The 26,182-nt window shown below is 40.8% G+C and overlaps 1 protein-coding gene across 1 annotated transcript in view; it reads left to right on the forward strand.

Moving 5' to 3' along the window:
• Positions 1-25,848, forward strand: part of SPRY1 (sprouty RTK signaling antagonist 1) — a 79,389-nt gene extending 53,541 nt beyond the window's left edge. The window contains exon 4 of the mRNA XM_046656163.1: positions 25,689-25,848. The gene's annotated coding sequence lies outside the window, so the exon portion shown is untranslated. The remainder of the gene's footprint in view (positions 1-25,688) is intronic.
• Positions 25,849-26,182: the final 334 nt, after the last annotated feature.

The following is a 26,182-nucleotide window of genomic DNA, read 5'->3' on the forward strand; positions in this document are numbered from 1 at the left end:
ATTCTCTCATTCTATGTCATTAACATATATATTTTTCATTTCTATTTGCCCATGTACTTGCAATCTTAAATTATGATCAATAAATAACATCTACATATAAAGTTTTATAATGAGCATTGTCAAGTTTAACATGTATTAAAAAATTTTTCTTTTTGCTAAGGAAGATTAGCCCTGAGCTAATATCTGTGCCAGTCTTTCTCTATTTTGTATGTGGTTCGCCACCACAGTATGGCTTGAGGAGTGGTGTAGGTCTGTGCCTGGGATCTGAACATGCAAACCCAGGTTGCCGAAGCGGAGCATCCAGAACTTTAACCACTCGGCCATGGAGCCTGCCCCTAAATTTTTTTTTTTTGAGGAAGATTAGCCCTGAGCTAACATCTGCCGCCAATCCTCCTCTTTTTGCTGAGGAAGACTGGCCCTGAGGTAATATCCATGCCCATCTTCCTCTATTTTATATGTGGGATGCCTGCGACAGCATGGCTTGCCAAGCAGTGCATAGGTCTGCACCCGGGATCCAAATCGGCAAACCCTGGGCTGCCAAGTGGAATGTGCGAACTTAACTGCTGCGCCACCGGGCCTAAAATTTTTTTTATAAAATTTCTAAAACACAAATGTTTGACAAATAGTGCTAAGTAGTAGATAGATAAAATAAACATTGAGTTGCCTGACAAGCGGGATTCCCCCACCCCAAGTTTCTGAATTTTATACTAGACTGATTTTAAACATATGTGATTATAAGATTATCAGATTTCCAAAAATGAATCTTCTATAAAAATCACACAGGGCCCCTCAGCTGTGTTTTCTTCCATTATTTATAGACAAATTGAAAGCAAATGTTCTTTAAGAAAAAGTACAATGAACTGAAACCAGCTGTCAAGATGCACTTTTTCTCTGGAATTCATCTGTAGTACAGACGTGTGGTAAACCAGAGCCTAACTCTCGTGAACTCAGGCCATATTGAACGGTACTTTTCGTGTCAATTCAGAGAGAGAAGTGTTAATGTCTGTTGTAACAAGACCTAAATGCCTCATTAATTCAGTGAAGGTTATGATTAAATAAGCAAGTGACATGGGCCAAATGCAAATAGTGTCATTTTGAAGCTCTTAATTGCAAATATGTTTTAAAAAGAAGACACTTTTTGAAAACTCATTTGAAGTGATTTAGCGGCTGTTGTAGGGATGGTTCTGGATGTCTCCCTCCTCCAGCTATTGTTGACTCATTGCATACCTACGGCTGTTGAATGCTTGACCATGAAACAAGGTCACAGGAGAGGTAACGAACAGAAAAGCTCAGAAAATACATGCAGAAAGTGTTGGGTGACTTTCTTGTTGTAAACCTAAAAATTTCTTATATGTAATAAAAACATTTCACTTAATTTAGAAAAAGCATATTAAGTTAACAGGAGCTTATTTTTTACATTGAACGTTGAGTCTTTTTTTATTTATTTATTTTTTATTTTTTAAATTTTTTAAAATTTTTTCCTTTTTCTCCCCAAAGCCCCCCGGTACATAGTTGTATATTCTTCGTTGTGGGTCCTTCTAGTTGTGGTATGTAGGACGCTGCCTCAGCGTGGTTTGATGAGCAGTGCCATGTCCGCGCCCAAGATTCCGAACCAACGAAACACTGGGCCGCCTGCAGCGGAGCGTGCGAACTTAACCACTCGGCCACAGGGCCAGCCTCTGAACATTGAGTCTTTTAAGACACTATGAATTTTTTTTTTTTTTTAGATAGAAACCATCATCCTTTCTGGATGTGATACCTTGAGAAGAACATAGCATCACTTATATACTATTCCTGCCAGGAATCCATAATCTGAGTTTAATCATGAGGAAACAGCAGACAACTCTAAATGAGGAACATCCTACTGAAAAAGTGAGAGAAAGAATTATTCAAAGATATCAATGTCATGAAAGACAAAGAAAGGCTAAGGAAATTTTCAAGGTTAAAGGACATTAGAAGAACGTGACAATTAAATGCAATACCTTAGACTGGATTCAGTTCTGAAGGAAAAAATGTTATAAAAGACCTTATTGGAGCAAGTGACAAATTTGGAATACAGATCGTAGGTTAGCTAGAAGTATTGCATTGACGTTAAATTTAAGGAAATTGATAACTGCACTGTGGTTATGTAAGAGTCTATCTTATTCTTAGGAAATACACACTGAGGAATCTAGGGTAAAGGGCCACGATGTATGCAACTTAGTCTCAAATGGTTCAGGATGATAAAGAAAATGGGGCAAAACGGTAACAATAGGAAAATCTGGGTAAAGGGCATATGGGTGCTCTTTGTACTATTGCAGCTTGTCTGTAAGTCTGAATTTGTTTCCAAATAAAAGTTAAAAATTAAAAAATCACATTACTCGAAAAAGAATGATTTCTGGGGAACATGAACTCTTGAGATAAATGCTGAAACCACTATGTATTATCAAACATTCGTTGAACGAATCCATGACTGAAGGAAAGAATACAATTGGCATCGTTGAATTACTTTAGATTTTGGTTCAAATCCCATGGTAACTGACATGAAAAAACAAGCAGAGTCCATTGACTCAGTCTTTTAGTGACCAAAGAGCTTACTGTACTGTACAACTCATTTTGTTGTGCTGTAAGTTTCAAAGGATCTTTCTTTTGTAGTTTCGCTCAGCTGGTCATCAAGTTTGAAGGAGTCTCGTAGTCCTCAAATTTCTCTCCGGAAGATGTGTATAGATTCTTCTGTGTATGGTCATATCTTCTTTACAATTTTATCCAAAAGTGTTTGCCTATGACATATTTTATGAGAGTAAACTTTAAGTATGTTTTAATTTCATTGGATTTGCCACCTGAGAAGCCCAAAGTCCTTCACATAACTCTCTGGTCCTGGGCAATATAGTGACAGCGCATCCCCTTTACAAGGTACAGGGAGTAAAGGGCCACTCCACCAGCTTCCTGCTTTATTTTTGTTTCACCAATTGCTGCATGCTCAGCTGTCTCCTCCCACTACTTTCCTATTTTTTTCTTGTTTGTGGTAAAATCACTTTAAAGATTCAAATACACTTACAAATATATTTTATGCATTCTGTAAAATCAGCCAGTAATGAATGATGAAAGGGCTGCGGAGTGGGACAACATTGTTGAGTTCGACTGTGTGCTTTAATTTCTTTATGAGATTGGATGGGCAGACCATATGACATGGTCTCTTCTAAAACTTGCTACACAAAATGTGGTCTACAGATTAGCAGCGTCAGCATCACCTGGGACCTTTTCGGAAATTCAGAGTCTCAGGCCCCAGCCTAGATGTGTTAAATACAAATCTGCAATTTGACAAGAGCCCCAGGTCTTCCGTATGCACATAAAGGTGGAGGAACACTGATAAAACTTCAAAGATACTCTAAAACAGATGTTCCTGAAGAATCTAGAGAATCCAGTGACCTACACTGCTTTCAGCTGTCTCACTACTAGGACCACTTTGACGAGAATAAAAATAATGGTCGTTGTAGCTCCTTCGTAAAGCCTCCCTTTCTGATTGTTTACTATCTCTTTTTTTTTTCCTTTCTAATACTCCCCAGTTTTTTAGTTCTTTTCTTTTTCCTCATGAATTATTTTTATTGCTCATCCTAACCTTGATGGTGTTTTTCCTAGATACAATCATCTTGAATGTTTTTGTATTACCTGCCTACATGATGACTCAATGTTATTTCTTTTCCACTGTGGTCAGAAAACATAAGCTGTAAGATTTAAACCCTTTGAAATTCATTGAACTATATATTGTGGCTCAGCATATAGTCTAGTCGGGTGAACATTCTACGTGCTCTGGAAAACAAATGTGTATTCAGCAGTTGTTGAGGATACTGTTCAGTAAATGTTAATTAGGTTAATTTGATGGATTGTGTTATTTAGGTAATCTATATCTATCACGTTTTTTTTAAAAATACTTGTTCTATCAAGTACACTGAAAGAAAGTATTAAAATCTCTCACTATGTGGATTGGTCTAATTTCTCCCTTTGAGTCTGTCAGTTTTTGCTTCATGAATTTGATGTTGTTATTAAATACATATATATTTAGGATCATTATGTCTTTTTGACAAACTTCTTTTATTATTATATAATGTCCTGTATTTCTTATAATATTCTTTTTCTTGAAGTCTACTGTGTCTGATATTAATACAGCCACTCTAGCTTTTTTACACTCACTATTTGCATGGCATGTTTTTCATCTCCTTTTATGTGCAAGTTATCTATTTATATTAAAATGTGTCTTTTGTAGATAGCATATAGTTGGATTTTACATTTTTATCTGGCCTGACAATATTTGCTTTTAAACTGGGGTGTGTGTCTAGTCCATATACATTTACTATCATTATTGACATGATTATAAAGACTCTGGATTCTGTTATCTTCCTGTAAAGAATGTTAATTTTTCTATTAGCAGGCAGTTCAGTTTTGGCCAATTGCCTTGAACTTGTATCTTTGGCAAGCTTAAGGTATAAGCTCCTCTAATTTGGTGAAACTTAAATCTCTAAGCTCTGTCTTCCCTACAAATCTTGTATGGGCGAGATTTTTGGTTTGTTAAAGCAGGTTTATGGTAGGTCTTACTAAGACATGGACTTCCAGTGTCTCAGATGAATTCCCAGGGTGTGAATGGGATGTTAATTAGATCTCTCCACTCTGGCAGGGCTGGAGCTTTAACATCTCCCACCGGTTTTCAACGTCTAGGGTCTCTGTTCTGTTCTCAACTCTTTAGCAGCTGCTATCTGGTAAACCTCGAGTGGTCTCATCCCGTGTGTGTGCAACACAATCTTTCACCATGTCTTCATGTAGAGACGCCCACACAGACTCCCAGGGCCCTTTTTCTGCTTAGCTCCCTCCTCTCTGGTTGCCTTGCCTGAGAATTCCAGCCATTCTAGCTGTCCTGAATTCTGATCGCTGCCTGTTCAGTTTAGCTAAAGTACCATGCTCTCCTTGGACTCCTTTTCTCTTCATCTTGGTCAAGAAAATCCCCAGGCAGAGAACTGGGTGATACCAGGACTTGCATTGTGAGTTTTTATTCCCTTAAGGATTACTGCCTTGCAGTGCCTGTTAATGATTTCCTGAAAACATTTATTTTGTTGAATTTTATAATTGTTTCGGAGGGAGAGAAGACTATTTTGGTTCCAGTGACTCCGTCATGGCTGGAAGCTCCTATGATTTTTATATTGAGGAGCAGAGAGAGAGGCTCCTTACCTTGATGCTTCCTTAAGGATGAGTGACCAAAAAATGGCAGAACTTTGTTCGTTAAAGCTCATGTTGGTGTCTAGAGTTTCATAATAATAATATAATACTAATAATACTTTCCTATTATCAAACATTGGTACTCCATTTAGGATTTGAACTTTTCAAAATCAGTTTTTTAATGTGTTGTTCTAATATAAGGAAGGTTCTATCTAGGTTATGATTGCTGGTGTCCTCATTAATTGTCTTAGAAATATTATTTAATAAAGTAAAAGTAATTAAATATTTTTGATTAAACATGAGTGTTTTGATTTACTGATACCAAGGAAAAATACACCACTTTTATGAACTCTGACAGAGTATTGCTAGAGGATAAAGAGAATGGTTTGTAATTTGCATGTGTGTTTCTTTGGGATGCTGTCAGTGGCTCTACAAAGGCTAAGCTCATTCTTTTATGACTAAAAGCATGCTGTAATTGAATATATATATATATAGCATAATGTTTGCAGTTGGGTAAGATACAGGACTTTTGATGCCTAAGTACCCTAAAAACCTCTCAACAAATTATTTTCCCATTGTTTCAGGGAAAACTTGCAGCTTCACTGTGAAAATGGGTCTGTTTAGGAAGCCAGCTCTTCCTTCCTCCCCTCCCAGGATTTTCCTGTTTCTGAGGAGAACTGACAAACCTGGTACAAGTAACTCGTATGGACCTAGTATGAGGAGTTTTTTAATCTTAGTAAGTTATTGCCTGCCTTTGGTTTCTGACAACTAGGTTTGAATTAGGACTGTTGCCCATTGCTTACAAGTCTGCAGAGACAGATGGATAGAGGGGATTCTTTAGAAGATGGCTTTCTTTTTTGGGTGTGAGGAAGATTGTCCCTGAGCTATCATCTGTGCCAATCTTCCTCTATTCTGTGTGTGGGACACTGCCACAGCATGGCTCGATGATCGGTGTGTAGGTCTGCACCTGGGATCTGAGCCCGTGAGCTCATTCTTTTATGGGATGGGTCCTTCAAAGAGAAGGTATCTGTACCGGGTACAGGCCCTGTAGCCTGTACCTTAAGAAGAATTAGGAACCTGCAGCAAAAAGAAATTCGTATATTTGTCATGAACCCCTTTTGCTTCTTACTCCTTCACATTATGTCCTGCCTTTGCTGCAACATTGAAGACCTTAAGGGGATTCCATAAAGAAGACTTTATGAGGCTGCTGAAGCAGAGTGTGTGAACTTAACCACTATGCCACAAGGCCTGCCCCCCAGAAGAATGGCTTTTATAGGAGCGTTTCCCGGGCAAACCAGGTGTCGTGAATGGACTTATTAAAAAAGTCTTTTGCCTCACTGGTAATCAAAGATATGCATATTAAAATAACAACGGGATACTATTTCCCTGCTAAACATAAGTGCAAGGAGGTTTTAAATGCTAATCTCAGAGCAACTGACGGTGAAGGAAAGTTTGCTCTGGTTGGAGTATAATTTGGTACTTATTTTCTGGAGGGCAATAGATGAAGAGTTTCAAAAGTGTTTATGTTCAAGGATGTTCGGCACACGGTTGTTAATAGTAAAGAAAAATCCGAAACAACCAAATAATGAGGAAATATTATAGTTGCAGAGAGTATTAAATAACATGGGAAAATGTTTTTGATACAATATTGAGCAAAAAAAAGGTAAGATCTAAAAACTGTATATTTAGAATTAGAATTTGATAAAAATTCAAAGTAACATTTTAGAATTTTCTGTCATATGCAGATATTCAAGTGCAATGCAAGTTTATATATATGGATATTTTAATCATAGAATTTTAAAAGGGTCTGTTTGTTTATTTAGCAAGGAATACTCCAAAATATCTGGGACAAATAATCCATTTGAAGATCTCCAGGGATGGAAATTCCACAGCTATTTGTAGCATTTTTCAACTCTGACGGTCAAAAATTTTTTTTCTTAAGTTTAACTGAAATCTCCCTCATTTAATTTAAATCCGCATCCTCTTGTTCTGGACTTCAAAATTGTGAGAACATTTTTCAACATTCTCCTCCTTAAAGGAAAATGTAAAGACACTAATAAAACCACATTGGCCATCTCTTTTATCAGATTCAATATCTTTATTGTAATCTTTTTCTCACTATTTAGCATTTTAACCATTTTTTCAATGTTCCTTTCTCCCTTGAATTTGCTTCGATGCTGTAAATTTGTTGGGAGCCTGTACCTTAAGAAGGGTTAGGAACCTGTAGCAAAAAGAATTTCATATATTTGTTGTGAACCCCTTTTCCTTTTTACTCCTTCACATTTATGTCGTGCCTTTGCTGGGACATTGAAGACTTTAAGGGGATCCCAGGAATCATTGCAGTCACAACAAAGGGGTTTCTCTTAAATTTCTGGTTGATCTTGGATAATTTAACTGCCAGAGGGTGGAAGGGATGGATTCATACACGCTGAAACATGCCAGTGGCAGCGCTGTGCAAGGCGCCTTACATGTATGACGTCCGACAGTTCTACAAAACCCCTGCTGGGGAATGGTCACTGTCCTCATATTAAGAAAAGGACCTGGAGACAAACAGGTTAGGTGATTGCCAGGGGCAAACAGCGTGTCTGCATCAGACTGGATTCGACCCCAGGTCTGTCTGAGCTCTTGCTGCTACACAAGGCAGTTTTGTTTTGTTCTTTTAAAGAATGAAAGCTTGATTGGTTCTTTCTTAGCTTGATCTGGCATATTAGAATGAGCATGCTTAGTATATCATTAAAGCTTTCAATTAGGCAGAATTTATTTTTTGTTGACTTGGTTTACAGTGAGTAAAACCATTAGGGCAATGACGGTTTCTGCTTTATTTCGCTGTATTCCTGTCCTGGTGGTTACATAGAACTCTGAGGTTCACATAGTTAGCGACAGCCGCCCTCTGTGGCAAATGGCAAACTACTGACCAACTAGAAGGATTTGAAATGTGACTTTGAGAACAGCCTGGCTGTGGATCCATCAGGAGGGTCTGGGTGAAGTTCAAGGTCAGGGATGTCACAGGTATCAGAGCTACAGCATCCTCCTAACTGTGCAGAAGGGGGGTGTGGGGTGGGGATGGCAGTGAACAGTGGGGCCCCTCCTGAGCCACAGGACTTCTTCCTTCTCTATCTTTAATAGCTAAGGATGACACTAAAACTACAGAAGAGGTACTTTAAAAATTATTTTATGAAACTTGTTATTATGAAGTAATTAGGCATATAGAAAAACACAGATAATAATACAATATTTGCTTGCATTCTAGCATTCTGCTTAAGAAATAAAGCATTACAAATATGATTGAAACTCTTTCTGTATCCACCCCAATCCTATCCCCATCTTCCCTCTTTCCCCAGGGGTAATATGTGTTTGAGATTTATACGTGTTAATAATTACAGCTTTAATTCATTACTTTCACTGATGTGTAGTATTCCACTATATGAATATACTGTCATTTATTTACCTACTTTCAAATTGATGGACATTCAGGAGACAGGGGTGAGCTTGGTGGGGAATGTGTGATTAGATCTGAGTTATTTTCCAGTCTTATTTTTGTTTTGAGAAATGGGTTCAACAGATGCTTATTACATTATTAAAAATAAGTAAATAACTAAAAATAAGCTGAACGTTTATAGCCCAATGATGATAATGTGTCCTGATTAATCCAATTGACGCATACCAGCCTACTAATAAAAACGGCAATTGTACTAGTGTGTTAAGGCTACCATATAAAGGGCCGTGGGCTGAGGGGCTTAAGCAACAGAAATTTATTTCTTCACAGCTGTAGGGCTAGAAATCCAAGAGGAAGGTGTTGGCAGGTTTGGCTCTTCTGGGGCGTCTCTCCTTGGCTTGTAGGTGGCTGTCTTCTTCTCCCTTTGTCCTCCCATGGTCTCCCCTCTTTGTGTGTTTGGTTCCTCATCATCTTATAAGGACACCAGTCATAGGATTAGGGCCCACACTAATGACCTCATTTTAACTGAATTACCTCTTTAAAGACCCCATCTCCAAATACAGGCACATTCTGAGGTATTGGGGGTTAGGACTTGTGAATATGTGAATTTGGGGGGCACGCAATTCAACCCCTAACAATTATTACAGACAATGCTTCAAAGACATTCCTGTAAAGGTCTCCTTGTACAAAGAAGTTCAGGTTTTCCTGGGGACCCCACTTAAATGTGGAATGGCCAGGTCATGTGACAGAGTACTATTCAATGAATGATTATGATAATGTTTGCACAGTGATAGTTTGAAAAAATAGCAATAACAGTAGCTAGTATTTTTCAAGTAAAAGCTCTATATTATACAAAATTATGTTTAATGTTTACAACATCTATTTGAGGTAGGTATTATCATTTTTTTTCCATTTTACTCATCAGGAAACTGAGGCTTGAGGAAATTAAGTAATCTTTCTAAGGGCCCAGAGGAGCCAGTGATAAAGCGGGAACTCTAACCCACGTCTGTTTGATTGCAAAGCTTGCACTTTTATAAACTGTAGCAGCCTCTGTCATAGCTTCATCTGGAGAAGACACACACACACACACACACACTGCCTACACACTGCCTACACACTGCCTACACACTGCCTACACACTGCCTACCTTCATGAAGTGCTGCCCTGGAGCACAGTCAGCCACTAGTTCAAAAATCCCTTCATCGAGCTGCATAGATGTGGCTGGGAAATGAATGACAACAGTAGACGAGAACAGCCCAGGAAAAGAAAGGAGGTACCGATTCCCTGAAAAACAACTCCCAGAAAGGCACATCTGTGTTGATTTATAAAAATAGAAAAGTGTAGAAACCCTGTGCTGTGAAGTCTTTGCTTTAGGAGCAGAGGCACGACATCCTGTGACGCCAAGAAGTGGTGGTGGAAGTCCCTGCAAACAATGGCCACAGATGCCAGCCGAGGAGAGAACGCTGCTCAGGGGAAGAACTGTGTGTCACCCCCCAGCTGTGGGATGTGCACAGGAAGGAAGTCCAGGACCAGCTACAGCACCGGCCTCTGCGGGTTGCTGTGAGCGTTGAGCGACTTCACAAATGCAAGGCTCTTTGAGTGGCACCTGGCACACAGCGAGCGCTCAGTACAGGTGGCTTATTATCATTGTTATTATTCACGTGGCCCATTTCCCCCAGACACACAAGACAGAAACAGTAGCCTCTTTGAAGGAGGAGCTAAAAATTAGATTAATAAACCCTGCATTAACATCCGTTGGTGGAGCTGTCTGCTCCATTAACCTGATTAACCCAACCTTTGTGTAACACTTATGCAAATAGATCCTGGACAACACTTGGGAGGGAAATGTGGTGTTCTTTTTGACTTTTATAACATGAAAAATCAGAATATGTTTGTCTTATGATACTAAAACCAGCCAGAAAGGGAAACTTGGATTTCACGTGAAGTGTAAGCCATAGTAATTTTCAGAAAAGGAAGGTCCAGTTCTTAGGACGGGGATACTAAATATACAAGGTCAAGTGATTTGAAAAGAGTTTTACTGCTTTTCTCTCTCACTCCTGCCATCTCTGTAGCCCAACTGGAATTTCTTCCCTTGGAAAGTCCTAAAGGATCCTAGAATTGGAGGTAGGAATGGTCAGGTCATTGAAGCCATCTTTCTGCTGACGGGGAGAGATTCCTATGGTACTCATCTATAATGCTTTCCTAGGGTGGCTTTGAACAATGTGGCTTTCATCAGATGAGCGGTTGTGGAGATGGAGGCCTCTCTTCACGTCCAGAACAGGTATGGCCCAGAGAGGCGCGAGGAAGAAACTCTCAGAGGCACACATCCCGGCCCCGGGCCTGACCTGCTGGCGGAGGAACTCAGGAGGGCCAAAGTGTAGCCAGGACTCCGCTTTGATGTGCTTCGCTTTCAGCCCAACTGCTGTGTGGCTGTGTGGCCGTGTGGCTGTGTGTGTGCCGGGGGCAGTGCGAGGCTAATGAACACCAGGGAGAGTTTTGCAACGCTGCCTATCAGCTGAGCGCTGCACAAACATTTTCACCGCCGGCTCTTTCCCCGAGGCTTCTGACAGTTTGTGCAACTTGTGTAAGACATTCCGGAAAGAGAGGAGCATTTGTTCAACTTATATAACTTCTTTTTGTATCTTAAGACTAAAGCAGTCCTTCCGGGCTCATGTCCTGTTGAACGCAGTCCAACTGAAACTTCTTTCCTTTCCATACTAGAAACCTGACTACCTGTTTGAATTCCGCCTGATAGCATAGCTTGCTGTTTGCCCTCGGTCCTTCTCTGGCCCTCCCATACACCCAGCTTTCATAATGACATTCCTTCTTCCTCTTGTGATTCTATTTAATTATTTAAAAAAGATGTGATAGCTTGTGATTGAACAATTTCTACAGTGTTCTTAAATTGTATGTGTGCACATAAAATGTGTATACTTTTAAAGCATAAGGGATACTGTGTGATTCTGGAATTGCATGGTAGGAGTTCAGCTCCTGGAGTTTGGGGGGATATGATGATGTGTGCAAAGCTGGGGACACTGCTGTTCAGGAATATGGGGAATTTGCATTCACTCGCTTCCTGCCCCTGGAAAAGGAGTTTAATAAAGCATGTGCAACTTCTTATAGTTGTTATAGCTTTAGTTTCTTGCCATTTTCTTTTTGACAAAAAGTGCTGATAGGTTATGCTTGGCGGGTAAGGGGGTGCCTTGCATAGGCTCCATTTTGTTTAGGGGTTTGCACTTTACAGCGTGCCTTCCCATAGATATTCCCATATTGCCTTTTACAGGGTTACTAGATTCACATGACAGATGACAGCCCTGTGGCCATAGGGCTCAGGGAGGTGAAGGGCCTTGGCTCAAGTCACACAGCTAGTAAGTGGCATAGCCAGGCTCCTTTGCCTAAAAGTGTTTATTGCTCAGTCAGTGCTAGTTTCTGCTAGTGTGCTTGTTACCACGTGCCAGTCATTGTTCTGAGTGCTTCATGTGCCTTATTTCAGTCAATACTCATGACTACTGTAAGAGTTGGCATTAATACGACAGAAAAGGAATCTGAGACTCAAGTCACCCACAGAGTCTTCCCATTTGGAATCAGGTCACTCAATGCACTTCTGATGCTCTTTAAACCACAGCACACTCGAGAACATCAACCTGTCTCTCACTAAATGTTAGCTCCCTTCCTGCATTACCTGTTGGGGCTGGGTGCGCCTTGCTTTAGGATAGTGAGGAAGGAAGAATGTGAACCATGTGGCAGGGCACATCCGTGGTGGAGATTTGGCTGTCACAGGGATGCTCAGTGAGAGTCACTGAACTGTGTATGTACATGGAAACCAAGCACGGTAGACATTGGTGCCACCTGGGATGAGAGGTGGGGAAGACATGAGCCCACTGTCATCAGTACAGCAGCTCCCAGCGGAAGACACCAGTGTGAACTCCACACAGGCAATCTCTCAGCACCACACTGCTCTGTGTTTTTAACGCCCTGGTGTTCTCAACACCCTGACTCCAGAAGCCTGTTCCATAAGTCCCCGGAGGGAAGGGCCACTCGGCTCTCAACTTGGGGTAATCTTTCTTTTTAAAAAATTGTTGCTACTGCTGCACTCTTGGCATGATCTGTGAGCAATCTTAGTGGATTTGGCAGACACTGGGACCAACTTGCATTGGGAAATGCCAGAAGTGGAAAATTTGAGTAAAAATCTTCAGGGAAATACAATAAAATGTTCCTGAGAGTTAAAATTAATTACTTGAATATGTGTGGCTTGTACTTTTAGGTTTAAAGTTAAGTTTCAAGATGTGGCCCCTTATAAGATTCATGAAGCTGGATATAAAAAAAAATTGCCATTATTTCTGAAACTTTCTATTTCAAATGATATTGGGTTTTAAACATTATTTCAAAGGAAGAAACATGATATATCAGGCAGAGCTACTCCTGGCTCTTACATGTCTCAGCTTTTCCACCTATAAATGGGAATAAAAACATATCTGAGAGGAGGTATGGATTCATTTTAAGTTATTGGAGATGCACAATGAAACTATCATCATGAAATTAAAATGCTTTATTATCAAGCAGAATCAACTTGATATCTGAAGGAATAGTTGACTGAAAATCAGTTGCCTTACGTGAAAAGGGAAAGTCTCTTCTTTATGTGGACTGGTCTCCTTTGGTACAGAAGGGAAGCTAATCTGAAGATCCTGAGATGGAATGTCCCAGCGCTAACACTGTTCACGTGAGAGTGGTGGTATGTAGGAGCAGGGTGAACTCACGCTCCCTAACTGAGTGGACAGGTCAGGGTTTGGTCAGGAAAATAGAAACCACCCTTTGTGTTCTACATATAATTAGTTTCATTCAGAGTTAGGAACTTACACAACTTTTGGAAGAGCTGGGTCAGAGGAGGACGCACCAGTGCAGAGGTCATAAAGCTGCCCCCAAAGGCCAGAGGAGTCGACCCGTGAAACCCACAGCCCAAAACACTTGGAGTGGTTTTCAGAAGCTTGTCTGCAGGCAGCTGCACTTCTTGAGGATTTCCAAGAAGCTCTCGCTAACTGTCTCGGTCTGCAGGGCCATGTGGGTGGTTGTCACAGACTTGCCTGTGCCTCTGTGTGCAAATGCCTCCCGAGAATCAGAGACCTGGCTTCACCTTCCACATCCATCCCCAGTCCTCTCCAGTAACTCTGCGAGAAGATTCCGGGGCAGGCCTCAGGCTTAGAAGGGGTGGGTGGTGATGCTGACTTGGCAGTAGCCCATTCCGTGCAGAAGGCCTACTTCTCCAAACTCTTGGAGGAAAATAGGTTTTGATAGAATCACAGAACGAAAGTAGACTGTGGCCTGAGCTCATTTCTTCTTTCCTTCATTCATTTAACAAAGTGTGCTTTGAATAGCCAGGTTACGTGATGTGTGCTGAGAAAACTGTCGTATAGAGAGAGACCCATCCCTGCTTATGCTAGTCGAGGAGACCAGTAACATACAAGTAACCCCCACAAAAAAATACTATGGACACAGGCACTGTAGGGGGTGGCATTGTAGACGGAGTGGCGCCTCTCTGGGAGCACTTCCACACAGTGCTTTATTAGACTGCTCTGGATACATTTCTTACCTTCTCTGTGCGGTTTAAGCTCTTGGAGGACAGGCAAGGGAGCCAACTTATACTTTTATTCCTTACAAGTCTTGTATAGGAGAGTAGGCACCAAGTAAATATTAGCTGGACAAATGTGGGCCCCAGTTCAGAATTCCATAGAGTCAGGTGGTTCCAGGTGAATCAGATGGATGAAATGTTTTATTTTTATTTTTATTTTTTTTGAGGAAGATTATCCCTGAGCTAACATCTGTGCCCATCTTCCTCTATTTTATATGTGGAACACCTGCCAGCATGGCTTGATGAGCAGTGTGTAGGTAGGTCCGTACCTGGGATCTGAACTGGCAAAACCCAAGCCACCAGAGCACGGGAACTTAAGCACTATGGCCCTGGGCTGGCCCCTGAAACATTTTCGCTTTGCATGTGATTCACATACTTATGTAGAGAATACTACATGGTAGGGACTGGTCATATATTCCTCTGATTCTTTTGTTGAATACCTGGGATCTGAGCCTTGACACTGGTTCTCAGAGTTCTGACAAACAATTCTCCTTGAAGGAGTGGGTTCCAGTCTAACTGCCTAAAGCGGGCAGGGTCAAAGGCAACAGAAACTTTCAGAAGATAAAACACGTCAATTAATATGTTAGACTAGTAGTCCATTACACCTGGCTTCCTTCCGATCTCTACTTAAAAGTGTTCTTCTCAGAGAGGTTTGCACTGAGCAGCCTGATGATTTCCAAAAAAATGAAAGTGCAAAATTCAAGTTCATCGCAAATTCAGGAGAATAAACATTTTAGTTTTCATTATTCAGATTAAACATCTATATCGATTGCAGTAATTGATGTTAGTGGAGTAATTGTTTGCCTCTCAGGAGAATGACGGTGGGGTGAAACTTACAAATAGCACAAATGTAGGTTTGTTCAAGGTTACCCTTCCGGGGTGATGTCGAAAGGCCACATTTTCCTGAAAAGCAAGTCATATAAGGAATTATGCCAATCATTTCTTCTTACCTGTTGTTGGTAAATGTAAAGGAGATTTACAGTCTCTTACTCTTCTTTTGTGTCTCATCAAAATTGAAATAATCAGAAGGAGAAATATGCCAAGTTAAGTTTCTCATCTTTTTGGGTAGCTCTCCACAGAAGCATATCCCAAATCATCTCTACCTCTAGTGTTTGAGTCTCCCTGGCAAGAAACAGCCCTGGTACCTGGGATCGGCTGGGAAGATGAGGTGGCAAGCTTTGCTGCTGTCTGTAAACACATCGTTACGTACGGCTAGTTAGAAGGCAGTAATTCTAGAGACCTTGCTGTGGCTCACCATTTCCCTCCCTGGTTTCCAACCTCCCTCAAACTATTCATTGCACATTTTGCCTCCCTCCATGTTGCATCCAATGATAAACAGATGGATCCCAGCCACAGCATGAAGATGGGAAATTTGCGTACAATATGTTTCATATTCCTACCCCGCTGCTTCCTGCTTCCGTCTTCATAAAGTCTGCTAAATATTCAGACTTTTATCATCATAATCTATGAAGGAGTGTTCTTTTTTCCCTCCCTTCCCTCCTCTGTGGCTGTGAATTATTTCTCCAGTAGTGATTTACATAGTGTCCTTAAGGAAGAAAGTCTGTCACGGCAGCACGAAGAGAAAGATTCTCCGAGAGAGAGCCTCAAGAGCTCCCCGAGGACACCGCCAGGGTAGTGTTGTGGAGCATTAAACCATAGTTTTCTTTGATTTTTTGACTGTGAAAGAAACAAAGGACTTAGTCCCTCTTCCACATCCTTCTCTCCACTTCAGACCAAATTGCATTTAATTACCACTCAGTGTCATGTTAAGATGTGCTGATAATTTTTCTGAAAAAGATCGGTTTAGACACGAGAGCCGTGTTACTTGAGTCGGTCCTTGTATTACAGAGCTGCATGTCTCATTCAACCATGTTGAACCATTTAACCTATTAATTTGGCTTGGTTTAATTTGTCTCTACTAGGCATATGATGGGAGTAATACGGTAAAGAAACATTTCTGGGGAATTTTAATACCCAAAAATTATGGATTGCTCTGTTGGTTTTATTTTATTTGCTGTGACAACCAATTAATCAAAATATTTATTGGGTGCCACTCTAGGCAAAGCACAGTGCCATATGCTCTTGTGAAACCTACATCGTACCCTGAAATGGCAATGATCCCTTAGTAATCTGGTAGATTCTTTTTTTTTTTTGGTGAGGAGGATTGGCCCTGAGCTAGCATCTGTTGCCAATCTTCCTCTTTTTTTTTTTTTTGCTTGAGGAAGATTCTCCCTGAGCTCACATCCGTGCCAATCTCCCTCTATTTTGTATAAGGGATGCCACTGCAGCATGGCTTGATGAACGGTGTGTAGGTCCATGCTCTGGATCAAACCTGCAAACCCTGGGCCACTGAAGCAGAGTGTGTGAACTTAACCACTACACCATCAGGCCAGCCTCTAGTAGATTCGTTTCTCTGTAATGTTTGTAAAGACTCTCCCCTCTTTCCCCTTTAGAGCAGTGTCTAGCACATCGTAAGCAACTTTGATTGGAGAAGGCCATATAGGATGGAGAAATAATCTTGCTTTATGAAGATTAATATGAAAAGCTGAATTTCAAGTCAGAACGTTAGTGAATAAACATGGAATTGGCACAAAGGGAATTAGTTTCAAATCTAGGGCTTCAAATGTGGCAAAATACAAGAGCTGCTACCTGAAAGTCAGATGGTTGTCTATCAGATGGTCTCACAAGATGGCATTTACTTTCATGAATTCATAGTGATCTGAACTGGTAGGATCAGAAACTTGACTTTGTCACTGTGCTGACAATGGGTCCTTCTATAGGAGCTGACTCGTATTAGTCAAGCTCATAGAGACTGCTGTATAATCACAATGTCAGTTTATTAATTTGGATTAGGAAACAACTGGCAGAGAGATTCAGATTCAAATACCTTGTTTAGGATATTTTCATTTTTTCTCTTTATAAGTAGATATACTTTTGTTATGTGATACAGATAACATCCAATTAATTTAAGCCACTGTAGATAATTTTTTTTGTCCTTTACAACCAGATGTAGTCTTGATATTTCTTATTCTTTGACTCAAAAAATGTTTCTCTTGGGGCCAGCCCTGTGACATAGTGGTTAAGCTCGGTGTGCTCTGCTTCGGTGTCCTGGGTTCATGGGTTTGGATCCCAGGCACAGACATACACCTCTCATCAGCTATGCTGTGGTGGCGACCCACATATAAAGTAGGGAAAGACTGGCACAGATGTTAACTCAGGGCTAATCTTTGCCAGAAAAAGAAAAAAAAATGTTTCATTTGGAACTTTCCTCTTCCATATGAATTTTAGGATCAGTTTGATAAGTTAAACACATGTACATCAAGGAAAAAAAGAAAGAAAAGAAGAATCTATTCTGATTTTTATTTGAATTACATGGACTTTAGAGATTAGTCTGGGGAAAATGAATATATTTCTGATGTTGGGTATTCCCATCTGTGGACATTTTATATATAGAGAAAATTTGATATTTCTTTAACATATATATAGATATATTTATAAAATCAGGTCTTCATGTCTGCTAATGTAAAATTCAGTCATGCAGGTCTTGCTCATCTTTTGTGACATTTATTACAAAGTCTTTTAAATTGTGTTTAAAAAAATTGCATTTCTTTACTTTTATTGTTGATGTATAGAAATGATATTGATTTTGTTTAAAACAGATCCAGCAATTCCAACAGCCTTTTTTTTTCTTCCCCAGGGGAAGATTTGCCCTAAGCTAACATCTGTTGCCAGTCTTCCTCCTGTATTTTTTTTCTTTTTCCTCCTCCTCAAAGCCCCAGTACATAGTTGTGTATAGTTGTAAGTTCTTCTAGTTCTTCTATGTGAGCTGCTGCCACAGCACGGCTACTGACAGACGAGTGGTGTGGTTCTGTACCAGGAAACTGAACCTGGGCCTGTGGAAGCAGAGTGTGCCACACTTTAACCGCTAGGCCATCAGGGTTGGCTCTGAAATGATACTGATTTTTGCATGTTGTTACAAGTAACTTTGTCAACATATTAGTTCTGATAGTATATTCCATATTCATTTAACAGTGTATAACTTCTCTTAAATTTTCAATATAGATATTCATGTCATCTGCAAACCATGACAGTTTATTTTTTTCCTTTCTAGTTGTGGCAGAGACATTTATGACCCTCTGAATATTCATGTGTCCCCCACATTTCTAGCCCTTTGCAGCTAAAGCTATGTACTTGTGTCTAGGTTTTCAAATTTAGTTATTCCTATTTTTCTCTTAAGATTAAAAAATCTCCGCTGTATTTATAATGTCTCCTTTTAAGGTTTTCCTAATATCAGCAAAAGACTTACATGCCATTTTAAGTACCTACCTTAGCTTATCCTACATGTTTTGTTATAAATGACATTACTGTTATGTTTTTCAGTTCTAAATATTTTCTAATTTGCTTTGTGATTTCTTCTTAAGCCCATGATTTAAAAGTATTTCAGACATGAGTTTTAAAAATTGCCTTTTTAATTTTCTAATTTTAATTAAATTATGCTCAGGAAATAAGGGCTACCAGTTGTCAATTCTTTGTTATTATTTGAAATTTACTTTGTGGTTCCATATGAAATGAAATTTTCTAAATATTCAATTTTTGCTTGAGTAGATTTTGTTTTTTTTTTTTTTCTGCTGACGAAGATTTGCCCTGAGCTAACATCTGTTGCCAATCTTCCTCTTTTTGCTTGAGGAAGGTTTACCCTGAGCTAACATCTGTGCCAATCTTCCTCTATTTTGTTTGTGGGTCGCCAGCACAGCATGGCCACCAATGAGTGGTGTAGGTCTGCCCCTGGGAACTGAACCTGGGCCACCGAAGCAGAGCATGCTGAACTTAACCACTAGGCCACAGGGCCAGTGCCAGATTTTTATTTCTTGATTGGCAGATGCAGTGTACTAGGTAGGATCACAAGATTTTCTATTCTGTGTAGGTTTGTTTTTAACAGCTTTATTGAGGTATAATTTACATACCACAAAATTTACCCATTTTAAATTGTATAATGTAATTATTCTTAGTAAATTTACAAAGTTGTACAAACATCACTACAGTAGTTTTAGAACATTTCACCTTAAAAAGATCCTTCCAGCCCATTAGCTGTCATCCTTGTTCTATCCTTTCCAATTTGTGTGTGTTTGATCTGCCACTTTCAGAGAGGTGTGAATATGGGGTGGTTTTGTCAATTTCTCTTTGTAATACTATACATTTTTGCTTTACACAATTTGTGATTAAGTACATACAAGCTTAAGTACATACAATAATAATAAAATTATTATATCTTGTAGGTAAATTGTTTATTTGATCTTTCTGTAGTATCTATCTCAAAAAATTCTCTCTGTCTTAAAGTCTATTTTGTTTGCTATTAATCTAGCTACAACAACCTTCTTTGAGTTAATATTACTTGGTCTATCTTTTCCATCATGTTAATTTAAATGTTCACGTCTTTAAATTATAGGTATGTCTTTTATTTACCAGGCATTTTTCTTTCCTTTTCTTCCTTTCCTCCACCTACTTCCTTTCCTGCCTTTTTCACTTGACTACATTTTTTCCCCCAATTCTCCACCAATTCCAGTTTTGAAGTGATGCTTTATTTTTACAGACATACATACTTACATATATATGAATATTCATACCTGTGTGTGTATGTGTAAATGCATATATATGTACTTGTATGTGGATATGTATATAAAATCCTTGACAAGTCTACTTTTGCCTTAAAAGTTATCATCATGTAGCATTTTAGTTCCATCTTGATTTTTACTCTTATACTATATTTTTAAGATTTACACACATTTACCATTTCTTGGCATAAAACTATCTCTTGCATCTTATTTCTTCCTTCTGAGTTCACTCTTTTCTTCCAGAAGCACATATTTTAGATGTTTTTCAATGAGAGTCTGATAAATAGTAAAAGCTTTGCTTCTTTGTGTGTCTGGAAATGTCTATTTCATCCTTACTGTTGAATAAAAATTTGGTTGGGAATAGAATCTTGAATTATCTGGTATTTTCTCTCAGCATGTTGAAATTATATTCAACTGTTGGCTCATTTCTTCTGCTAAGAGGTCTGCTATAAGTGTATTTATCAGTTCCTATCTGGTTTTTAATCTTTGCTTGCTTTTATGATCTTCTCTTTACCTATATTAAATTTATATTTATCTACTCTGCTAAGGGCTTACCATGCTTTCTGAACCTGAGAATTCGTATCATTTATCCATTCCGGAAAAGCCTGAGCCAGTGGTCTTTAAATTTTACCTCGCCCTCTTCTCTTCAATAATTCTGGAAATACTATGATGGCCTTTCTCATTCCATATTCTATATCTCTGAAACTCTCATATTTTTATTTTTAAAAATTTTTTTTGAGAAAGATTAGCCCTGAGCTAACTGCTGCCAATCCTCCTCTTTTTTCTGAGGGAGACTAGCCCTGAGCTAACATCCATGCCCATCTTCCTCTACTTTCTATGTGGGACGCCTACCACAGCATGGAGTGCCAAGCGGTGCCGTGTCCTTACCTGGGATCCGAACCAGCGAACTCCAGGCCGCCGAAGTAGAATGTGCACACTTAACCGCTGTGCCACCGGGCCCACCCCAAATTCTCATATTTTTAAATCTCTTTCTCTCTGTGGTTGAATTCTGAGTGGTTTTCCATGGAGTTTTGTTCTTTTAATGTTTTTAATTATTTATTTTATGTCTTTAGTCAATTCAAATATATTTATTTAACAGTATTTTAGAGTTTTCCATTACTTTAATTTCATTGTTTATTTCTGTTGTTGTTGTATTTGCTGACTCCCGAATCTGGTAGATTTCTTACGTATTTTATAATCGTGAGTTGTGGGAGATGGTTTTCAGCAGGGCTCTGCTTGTGTGAATTTTGTGCATCTCGATTTGAAGGTGTGTTTCTACACAGAGTTTATAGTTGCCCTGCCAGAGCTTCCAGGGATTTAAGACACGGGCCCAATTTGTATGTTAATTTATAGTTTGGAGTTCTGAGATTATGTTGGTAGTGTATAAATCCCAGTTTCTAGCCATGTGTGATGCACACCAATGGTTCCTAATATCTGGGATAGACCTTGAGCCCAGGTTGAGCTAAACAGGTATCTACCAGTTAGTGGATCTTTCAGTCCACCTAGACTTTCCCAGCTTCTTTTATTATCCTCTTTTTTCTCCTACAGCCCAACCCCCACACTCACTGCTTCTGCCTGGAAGCAGAGACCTTGCTCATGTTGCCTGCCCGAGGCCAATGATGTGTCTGGACGGCCCACTGCAGTTCACCAGATGCTCAATCCCCATGTAGCTGGATCCTTCTTCTTATACCTCCAAACAGGATGATGCTGTTTAGCTCCAAAGTAGTAGCCTCCTTTCCACATTCTGGCCCGTGGCTCCCTTCTTCCATTCAATGCTCACAGCAACACCTAAAGTTAGTGTTTGATTGAATAAACGGGGACTGTAGCCTAGCCAAGCTGACAAATAAAACTGACCATCCCAAGTACATTCCATGGGAGATCCTGGAGGACATTACATTTATCAAAGCAGTTAGGTATACACTGGTGAGGGGGCACTACCATCACTGAGAAACTTAGTGATGTCTCTCTTCCCTGGGGGAGGCTCAATCATAGGAGATGGCTTTATAGAACTGGACTCTCTCAGAACAATGAGGATGACAGGATCTAAAATAATGGAGTCCAACTGGTGATGCTAAACAAATCAAAAGCAAGGTGGCTGCAAGTATGGTAGAATGGCAAGGCCAGGATGGCAACTGGAGGCCTTCACTCACAAAGAGCAATGAAGATGGTTTACAACAAGGCATTCCTGGGGGCAATATAGATGGGAAGCCAAAAAAATACACTTAATTTACAGAAAAGAAATGAAAAATGAATATTCACAAGGCTGAGGGGCTCCAATAAAAAATCACCATCCTTTTGCCAGTTCCCAGACCTGAGCCAGTCTTTTGACCTATAACCCATTGACTATAGGAGGATGGACCCTGCAACAAGGTGGCAAGTCTACCCATAATGATTCCTCCCAAGTCTTCCTCAGTGGGCCTACAGTCACTTACTTAGGAAACTATACTCTGAGGAAACGGAACACCCAATCCTTCCAAGGGTTATTTTATACAGGATCCAAGTTGATCTTGATATCCAGGGATTTTAATTGTCATCATGGCTCCCCTGTGACAGTGGGGACACATGAGGATCAGGTAATATATGGTGTGCTGGTTCAAATCTGACTCCCAGGGGGTCCAGTGGGTCTGTGGACCAAGTAATGGTCATTTTACTGGTCCCCAAATTTATAATTTGATTGGACATTCTTGGTAGTTGGTACAATCCCCACTTTGGCTTCTTGGCCTATGGGGTAAAAGCTATCGTAGTGGGGAAGGACAAGTGGAAGTTGAAACTATCACCTCCTCCACCTCAGCTACAATCGAGCATCCCGGGAAAAATGGCAGGAATTAGTTCCACCTTAAAACCTAAAGGATGCAGGGGAGTGGTCCTCATTATATCTCCATTCATTTCACCAGTCTGGCCCTTACATTAACTAGATGGATCCTGGAGGATAACAGTGGACGACCACAAACCAAACCACACAGTAGCCCAAACTGCAGTTGCTGTGTCAGATGTGATATCTTTGTTACAGATAATTAACACCGCCTCAAATACATGGTGTGTGGCCATCGATTTGGTAACTGTGTTCTTTTCCTTCCTTACCAGAAAGAAGAATCAGAAACCGTTCATATTTTGAATGGACAATAGTATAGCGTTGCCCCAAGGCTATGTTAACCTCTCACCCTCTGATAATACAACTCAAAGAGGCTTGGGTTATGTAGACATCCTTCAGAACATTTCACTAGTTCATTCTACTGATGACATCAGATCAGCAAGTGGCCAGTATGTTGCAAACCTTAATAAGAAAAGTCTCTTCAAGAGATGGAAGATAAACACTACAATGATTCAGGGCCTGGCTATCAGTGAAAATTTTAAGAGTCCAGTGATCTGAGGCATGCTGAAACAGCTTCTTAGTTGTACTAACTTCAAAGCAAAGGACAAATTATTGCATCTCACATCTCCCATCACAAAGAAAGAAGCACGATACCAGATAGCTCTGGTTGGGTTTGGAGGCATTATATTCCACACCTGGCAATGCTGCTCCTGTCTATATATTAGGTGACCCAAAATACTTCCATCCTTGAGTGGGATCGAGAGTAGAAAAGGGCTCTGCAGTAGGTCCTGTCTGCAGAATGAGTAGCCTTGCCATTTGGGCCATATGGTCCAGCAGACCGTATAATATTGGAGGAATCTATGCTGGGAAAATCTGCTGTGAGGGGTTGACAGCAAGCTCCAACAGAAGAATCACAATATAAATCCCTAGGGTTCACAGTATAAACCCTTAGGTCATGCCGTCAGCTCCAGAGGATTATACAGGTTTACAAAAATAGCTGCTGGCAGGCTACTGAGTCCTGGTAGATATGGAACATCTGACCATGGGTCATCAAGTGACCATAAGGCCAGAATTGTCCAGCACGAGCTAGGTTCCATAAGACTTATGAGCCAGGCAGGACCAGCAGCTATCCATTGTAGGATGGAGGTGGTACATCCAGGATCAGGCAGACACAGAGCTGATGGGCATGAGTAAGTTGGAAAAGCAGCTAGCCTAGAACCCCATGGCATTTACCACTGTTGTGCTAGAGTTCTTTTCTCAACTCACACCTGTGCACCTATGGATATGGAGGATCCATATGATCACTGAAGGAGGCTAGAACTCAAGCTTGGTTTACCACGGGTAGGCTTGGTATGTGGTACAAGTTGAAAATAGACTGAAGTTGCAATATGGCCAGTGGTCCACTGGAAGTGGCTCATACTGCCTGTGTACAAATCTCTTCCCAACTCTGCATTCAGAGACATCACATTGGGAGCTTGAAATGGCCACAATGGGAGTATTTTCCCTGCAGAAAGCAGCAAATGTTATAAATCAGGGCTCTTTTTTTCCCTGGAGAGTTGATTGTGAAACATTTACCAGCACACTGCTGGTCACAGCCCTGCTCAAGAGTGGCCTTGAAACAAGTGGTAAAAGGAAATTCTCCTAATGCCAGAGTTTTGGGTGATGTACCTAGGCACACACTTTATGTGGAAACAGAAGTGGCTCAGATAAGTATATACACGGACTCAAGGACAGTGAAAAATGGCTTGGCCAGCAGTCTGGAAGGAGGAAGATTGGAAGGTTGGGGACTAGGAGGTCCGCAGAAAGGCATATGGATGGACTTGTAGAAGGGGGTACTGAGTGTGAAGATCCTTGGATGCATGCTAATACCCACCCGAGAGCATCCACTGTGGAGGGAGACAAACCACCAAGCAGTCAGAATGACTCAGCCAGTTGATGTTAGCCAGCCTCAGACACGGGCCACTCCAGTGCTGGCACAGTGGGCCCATGAATGAAGTAGTCATGGTGGCCTGGATGGAGGCCATGTATGGGCCCAAAAGCTTGGGCTCCCACTCATTTTGGCTGATTAGCTACTGCCATTGAATGACCATGTGACCATGAAATCTCTTAATCCTATCACCACACTTCTGACAAGCTGCTGGCCTGATTGAGCAATGGCATGTCTGTTGAAGGCACATCTGAGGCACTATCTCATAGATGATAGCTGTGAAGACAGAGCGCCATTTTCTAGGGCATAGTATACCACCCAATGACTTTGTAGACAAAAAGAAGAGTCATCATCCTGACAGGGGTAATTGACCATGATCTTCAGCACAAGGTACCGCTCTGTTATACGATGCGGGCAGAGAGGCATGAGTTTGGCATCCAGGTAATCCACTGACCATTTCTATGGTAGATGAGTGAACACAGCAGCCATGGCCTGAGAAGGGTACTGTGACCAGGGAATCATATCCCTCAGGGATAAGGATGTTAGTCACCCAACCGGATACTTTATTTAAACCAGAAGAGCTAGCTGAACGTTAGAGAGATCTAGAATGTGTAGTAGGAGAGAGACATAATGAGACCACTTGCAGTGGTGGGGCCTTTAGTTTGCCCCTCTTACCTTTCTCTTATAACTGAGACCCAGGGAAAAAGGCCACCACCGTCCTGAAGGAGCTGCTCCCAGAACTTGCCTGAAGTCTGCGGCTCCAAGCAGTGCAATGGGTATACTTTAGTGGATGGCATGATGTTTCCCCCATATCCCTGTTCAGTACTGAAGGACTTATTGCTCCACTTGCGGCAAGTGCTGCCAGATGTGCTGTCCAGCCGCCAGCCCTGTCTGGGAATTGCCCTTGATCAAAGAGAGCCCTTGCCCTGATGGAAGATGCCTGGCCCCCTTGCTCAACTCAGGACAGTTCTGAAGAGCCATTCCAGTTTCAAAGCTTCCCCACAGAGTCAGCTGAGGCCTTAGATGATGCTGAATGGCAGCCCTACTTTACCTTCTGCCCAATCCTGCCTTCTTCTCTTCCTCCATAGATGTTGATCCTGAGAGCGCTTCCTAATGAACTTTCTGCATGCTGACCTCCATTTCAAAGTCTGCTTCCTGGGGAAACCTGAAACAGGAGTAGAGGCTAGCAGCTGCCCAGAAGAACCAGATCGGCCATTGTCCTTGCCAGATCTGATCTTTGGGCAGATGGCCACCTCTCACACTGCTCACTTGTACATCCAGATCTCAGGTTGGTGTGACTGCTTGGAGGAACAGTAGGTAAAAGGACTGATGGAAATTTAGTATTTAGCTTTCCAGCCTCTATAGTATAGGAAGTTAAGCTAGAAGAGGGTTTGAACAGGTGTAAGTTGGGTGAGGCAACTTACAATATCTGCTACAGTCTATCTCTATACTATTCAACGTTCGTGTGTTCCGCCATACTTGAACATCCAAGCAGTAGCAGGAGCAACATGCTCCTGCTGGACATAACGCAATGATTCCTCCCACAAGTGCACTCTCATCATCTCCTCAAAAGTGGGGAGTA

The sequence above is a fragment of the Equus quagga genome, chromosome 3 (assembly GCF_021613505.1).
Source record: "Equus quagga isolate Etosha38 chromosome 3, UCLA_HA_Equagga_1.0, whole genome shotgun sequence".
NCBI classification, from domain to species: Eukaryota; Metazoa; Chordata; class Mammalia; order Perissodactyla; family Equidae; genus Equus; species Equus quagga.